This window comes from Mauremys mutica, chromosome 20, assembly GCF_020497125.1.
Source record: "Mauremys mutica isolate MM-2020 ecotype Southern chromosome 20, ASM2049712v1, whole genome shotgun sequence".
In the NCBI taxonomy this organism is placed as follows: Eukaryota; Metazoa; Chordata; order Testudines; family Geoemydidae; genus Mauremys; species Mauremys mutica.
This window is the reverse complement of record NC_059091.1, coordinates 6,218,998-6,224,997: the sequence shown is the minus strand read 5'-3', so window position 1 is coordinate 6,224,997 and position 6,000 is coordinate 6,218,998. Positions and strand designations below refer to the sequence as shown.

The following is a 6,000-nucleotide window of genomic DNA, read 5'->3' as shown; positions in this document are numbered from 1 at the left end:
GTTTGTGTGATATTAGATCTTGGGGGTATGTGTCAGTCAGATTGGGGTGTGCGTGTGATATTAGATTGAGGTGTGGCGGGTGTCAATATTAGGAGTGTGTGTGTTAGAGTCATGCAATCATGTGTGTGTCAGTCAGAATAGCTCTGGGCTATGAGCGTGTGCAAATATTAGATTGGGGGGATGTCGGATCTGGGGCATGTGTGAAAGAGAGAGATTAGGTGTGGGGAGTGTGTGTGTGTGTTCATTGGAACTGGGGTGTGAATGTGCATGTGTGTGAGAGATTGGATTGGGGGTATGATATTGGATTGTGGGAGGTGCATGCATCCATCAGTCATTAGATCTGCTGGGTGTGAGAGACTAGATCTGGTGTGTGTGTGTGTGTGTGTGTGTGTGTGTGTGTGAGTCATTAGATCCAGGGTGTGTGTGCTGTTGGACTGGGGGGGGTGTGATTGTGTGTGGATCAGTCATTAGATCCAGGGGGTGTGTGCTATTGGATCGTGTGTGTGTATGTGTCACACTGAACACGGTGTATGCATGTCCGAGTGTGAGCACGTGTGCACAGCCCGGGGAGCGGTGCCACTGGCAGGGCAGCGCAGCGGCAGCAGGAGAAGGAGGGGGAACGCAGTGAAAATATTTTCCGTGTCTTTGCCTGAAGTCATTCTGTGGTTTCTGAAAAAATGTGCTGTATATTTTCAGGGCTGCGTCACATGACCGGCCGGGGTTATGAATAGCCGAGGATAATGATTTCTTAGTGAATGTTAGAAAAAACACACACATACACACACGCACAACCGAGGCGAAGGGAGAGACGGAGCCACACGCGCCCGGGGACGGACGGACGCAGCCAGTTTGGAAACTTTCCTCCGCTCCAGGTGTGACCCCCCGACCCGCGGCTCCCAGGTGCGACCGGCTCAGGCGTTGGGGCTCGCGGCCGGGCGGGGGGAAGGCTGGGCGCTGTGATTTGTGGCTGGTGGTGGCGTCCCCGTCCCTGCCGGAGCGCGCGGGCTCTTTGGGGCGTCTGTGCCCGGCTCGGGGAAGGACTTAGGTGGGGTGGGCGGGAGGGGGAGGCAGAGTGGGGCCAAGTGACGGGGCGTCCGCAGGCATGTTTGGAGTGTGGGGCTGGGGCTGGGAGTTGGGGAAGGGGGGCTGGGGTGGGGGTGGGGGGGCGTGGATGTGTGTGCGGACGGGACACACGTGTCTCACCCCAGACAGGCTCAGGCGAAATCTCACAGCTGCTCTCTGCCATCACACCCCGTCCCCCCACCCAGACCCCATTGCGACTCCAGGTCCCCACCCATCTTCCTTTCCCCGTCTATGGTCATTTTTGTGGGGGGGTGCTGGCTCCTCGCCTCGAAAGCTGCGGCCCCCCGGCTCTGGGGAGGTGCCAGCCCTGCCCCCCCATCTCCCCCACCTACTGCTCAGGGGGCTACTTGCAGAGCTGATGGGGAGAGCCGGGTTTGTGCCCCCTGAATGGGGGTGGGTCGTTCAGGAAAGGTCTGTGCTACTGGATGGGGCAGGGGGGCTGCCGGACAAGTGTGTGTGGTGGTGGTGGGGGGAGTTGTTCCTTGACCCCGGTCTGCTAGATCAGAGCTGGGGGGGGGCCAGGCTGGAGGGGTTGGGAGGTGCTGTGGGTGGGGAAGAAGGGGGATTTCCCATCCTCCCTCCCAACATAGAAAGGGGGAGATTTGGTGGGTGCTTTTGAGGAGGGTCCCTCCTTACGGACCCGCCCCCTGGCCTATTTCCGCAGGGCCCTCACAGGGGCACATGGGGCGGCGGGGCTGCGCCATGGGGCTCGGTAGCAGCGCCTCAGAGCCGAGGTGTTTCGGTCGGGCGCAGGGGTGGCACATGGCTCCCGCGGGGGAGGGGGAACAGGGCCCCGGGGGTAGGGCCGGTTCGGGGAAGGCCTCCGTTCTGCCTCAGTCCCATTCCGACCCCCGGGGGTCTAGGTGACTCTGCCTGGTGCAGGGGGCTGGGAGCGTTGGGCCTCCTAGAAGCAGCGGGGAGGGGGCGCTGTGGAGCGGGGCCTGCCCCTCTTACTGTGCCCTTGGCGCTGCTCACCCCACCCTTAGCCCCTCCAGGGAATGGGGGGGCTGAGGGCGGGCCATGCCCCATTAACCCCCAATATCCAGGGTGAGAAGGGGGTCTGTCTATCTGTCCATCCATCCCCCTACACATCTCTCTCTCGGTGCATTTCTTTCTATCTACTATCCTGTGTATTACGGTAGCAGGCTGAGGCCCTGGTCCTGACGGGCTCCCCGCTGTGCAAGGTGCTGTACGTGCGTCTCTGCTCTCCGCCTCTCCTGTCCCTCCGCTCTCCCATGCACGCCTGGCCTTCGGGCCCTAGGAACCTCTCGCAATCTCGGGCCAATTTCCAGCGGGTACCAATGGGCGTCGCCCCACTGAACCCAGCCAGGGGGCAAGGCTGAGTTACAGCGGCTGGGGGTCTGGCCCAGGGAGGGGGCCCGGCGGAGGTGCGGTGCACGTAAAGGCACAGACAGGAGCTCATCTGCCTCGGCTCACCCTCCGGTGATGCTGTGCCAGAGATAGAGGCCAAGACCCTGCAGGTGGGTCCCGCTCGGCAAGCTGCATTAGGGACGTAGCTGTGGGAACAGAGCCGGCCGCCTTGGGAGCTGGCTGAGCTTGCCAGGCTGACTAGGGGATTTAGACACTCTGCTCTAGTTAGCTTTCGGTCCCTCCTGTTGCCCTGGAAACTCAGCCCCAGATTTGGTGGCTCGGAGGAGCAGGCAGAGTCCGGAGCCCCTGGGTCTCTGCTGGTCGGTCCATCGTTCAAGGGTCTGGCATTGTCCAGCAGAACCCGGCGTGGTCCTGGAGGATAGAGCAGGTCGGGCCTGGCATCAGGGCGCCTGGAGTCTCTCCCCAGCTATGGCAGCGTGTGTGGTCAGAACACAGATATGGGCATCAGGACTCCTGGGTTCCATTCTCAGCGAGGGGAGGGTGCGTGGGCAGAGCAGAGGGGTATCAGGACGCCTGGGTTCTATCCCCAGCTCTGGGAGGGAGTGGAATCCTAGAGGCTGGACTGGGAGGCAGGACATCTGGGTTCTCTTTGTGGCTCTGCCCCTGACTCAGTGCATGACTGTGGCCCAAGGCCCTACATGCCTCAGTTTCCCCATTTGTACTATAGCTCCTGAGAGAGGGCATGAGGCTCAATCCAGCCATTTGCAAAGTCGCTTTGGTGTCTGTGAATGATGTTTGGGGTGAGGGGAGGGCTGTGGGGGAGAGAAGAAATTGCTAGTTCCAGGCTGTCCCCGTAATGGCCCCAACAGTGGCTCTTGCCAAGTCCAGGCGGCAGCTCCCCACTTTCCATCCACTCCCCTGAACTCTGGCCTCTAACCTTGGCTCCCAGTGGAAGGGGCTGTGTCTCCCTGGGCTCTGTGTTGCTCCGGGACCCTATCCCCAGCATACCTGCTTCCTTGCTGGCCAGGGTCCATTTGGAAAAATCTTCCCGCCTGCTAGCTCTGGCCCAGTGATAGCGAGTGAGCTGGAGTCCAGCCTGGCTCCTGCATTGGCAGCAGATCCCGGAGCCAGGTCCCCGCTGCAGCATCTTTCTTACTGGGGCTGGGGCACAAGCAGGAAATACCCAGCTTGACTCTCAGATCCCAAGGCAGAGTCTGAGGCGCTGGTAGTCACAGGCTGAGCTGAGCAGCGTCCCAGAGAACACTGAACACCATGGGGCTGTTTCTGCAGAGTCCTCTTCTGCGAAAGGATCTGTACCCCACCCTCACTCCCCCCGAAACAAACGGCAGGTGTTTTCTCATCGGTTTGCTTGGATCAGGGCAACATTTGGTATCACTGGGACATTCCGCAGAGGGGCTGGAACGTAGATGATAGCTCAATCCCCGCTGCATTTCTCAGGTTGGGGGTATTTATTAAAGGCAAAGTATTCTAGGAAGTGGAATTGTGGTTAGAACAAGGGGAAACTGGACTCCTGGGTTCTATCCCCGGCTCTGGGAGGGAGTTTTGCCTAGTGGTTAGAGCAGGGGCGCCTAGAACCAGGACTCCTGGGTTCCGTCCCCAGCTATGGGAGGAGAGGGGAGTGGGGTCTGGTAGATTGGAACTGGGAGGCAGGAGTCACTGGTTTTGTTCCCAGCTCTGGGAGTGGTTAGAGCTGGAGGATCAGGACTCAGGACACCTGGCTTCTGTCCCCAGCTCCACCAATGACCTGCTGGATGACCTTATCCCTCTGTGCCTCAGTTTTACCCCTCTGTAAAATGGGGTGATAGCATGTACCCAGCTGGGAGGCCAAAGAGGCTGCTTGGGAAGCTCCCTGCCAGGCTGTAGAAGCAACACGCTGTTATTACTGGGGACGGCATGGGATCCAGCATCAATTATCTAAACCACCCTCCCTCCCCCGGCTCACAGCATAAGATCCCTGCAGTCAGGGTGAGCCCCATCCCCAGGCTGGATGCTGGAGCGGCTGTTCAGCTGATACCATGCTTGATCTGACCCAAGCCTGCTAGACTCTGCGTGGGCCCCACACCTTCTGCACCCCGCTGTCCTCCCCGTTTTTTTCACCACGCAGTGAGCCTCGCTCATTGATGTGGAATGCCCCAGGGGATCCCAACAGGTTTGGGGGAGCCGGAATCGCACCAGCCATGGAGATGCAGCCACCTCTGGGGTGGGGCATGGCAGCGGTTTAACGCTGCAGGAGGATTTAGGAGAGGGAGTGAAGGAGACTCCTGAATCTGACTGAAATGACAAGGGAAATTTAGGGAGGCAGAACAGACTCACCCAAGGGGAATTTGGCCAGGGGGCTGGAGTGGGCCTAAGGACCAGCTCTATTTCTTAGCCGAGAGACCCAGTGAAAGTACACAGAAAGGAGGGTGTGGCCGTGAGTTGTATGTGTGAGCACGAGCACCCGTGCACACTCCCCATTGCCCTCTACTGGCTGAAATCACAGTGGGCCGACTATGTGTCATAGCCCCTATACTGTTAAGAGCTGAGGGAGATTCCCCCTTAACTCCGGTGGCCGTGGGAGCAGAAGGCTGTGCGTTCGAGCCCAGCTGTCGCTAGCAGGGTCAGAGCAGCCCCTGGGAAGGGAGGTCCCTATGGACAGATCGCAGCACGGTTAGGCACACGTGCTAGCGTCCAGCACTGTGGGTCTTATCAGTTCCGTGGTGCCCAAATCAAGATGCCGCTGGGGTGCAAGGGGTTTGGAAGCAGGACGCTGGGGAAAGGCAGCTCGTGGGCCGGGGGACCGTGGCCTGAGGTCCCATCTCTCCCAACAGCCAACTGTTCTGGGCTCTGGATAACGCACCGTTCCAGCTGCAGGGCCTCTCCTGCTGGGGATGGCGTTTGAGCAGGCAGACTCGGCCCAGCTCTCAGCCCCCAGGGCAGAGTCTGAGGTGCTGGCACTAAACATCGTGCCAGGGCTACATGGGCATCGTTCGGTTTACCAATGGGTGAACTCCTGACTCACATCCTGAATACACACGTTGTCCTCTCACTAGACTCCCCCCGAAGGGCCCGAGTAGCATTCAGAGGCAGTGTGGTCTAGTGGGTAGAACATCGCCCAAGCACTCAGGAGACACCGTCCCAGCTCTGCTCCTGGGGGACTTCCCCTTCCCCCCGTCTGTCTGGATTGTGAGGGATGGGGGCTGTCTCTGACCCTGTCGAGGCAGCACCCGGCATAATGGGACCCTGCTCTCGAAGCGCTCGGCACTGCAGCGGGTTTCAAGCTGCGCCCGAGGACTCAGAGCATCGTCTGAGCTGAGGGGGAACAAGTCACCTCTTTGGAGGCCTTCACTGCTCCTTTCTGCTCTATCCCAGGTATCACCAGGGCACCTGCATGCCCCACAATCCCCCCGGCAGGCAGGACTATCCCCATTCTATAGTGAGGCACAGAGAGGCTAAGTGACATGACCAAGGGCATGCAGGAGTCCATGGGAAAGCAGGAATTGAACCTGACTCTCTCAAGAGCCAGGCTAGGGGTGTCAGCACTGGGCCATCTCTGCCAGCTGGGGCTTGGGGCCTGGGCTGTGG

At 59.8% G+C, this 6,000-nt stretch overlaps 1 protein-coding gene across 1 annotated transcript in view; it reads left to right on the top strand.

Moving 5' to 3' along the window:
* Positions 1-796: 796 nt before the first annotated feature.
* RARG (retinoic acid receptor gamma) overlaps positions 797-6,000 on the top strand; it is a 64,707-nt gene continuing 59,503 nt past the window's right edge. The window contains exon 1 of the mRNA XM_044995655.1: positions 797-900. The gene's annotated coding sequence lies outside the window, so the exon portion shown is untranslated. The remainder of the gene's footprint in view (positions 901-6,000) is intronic.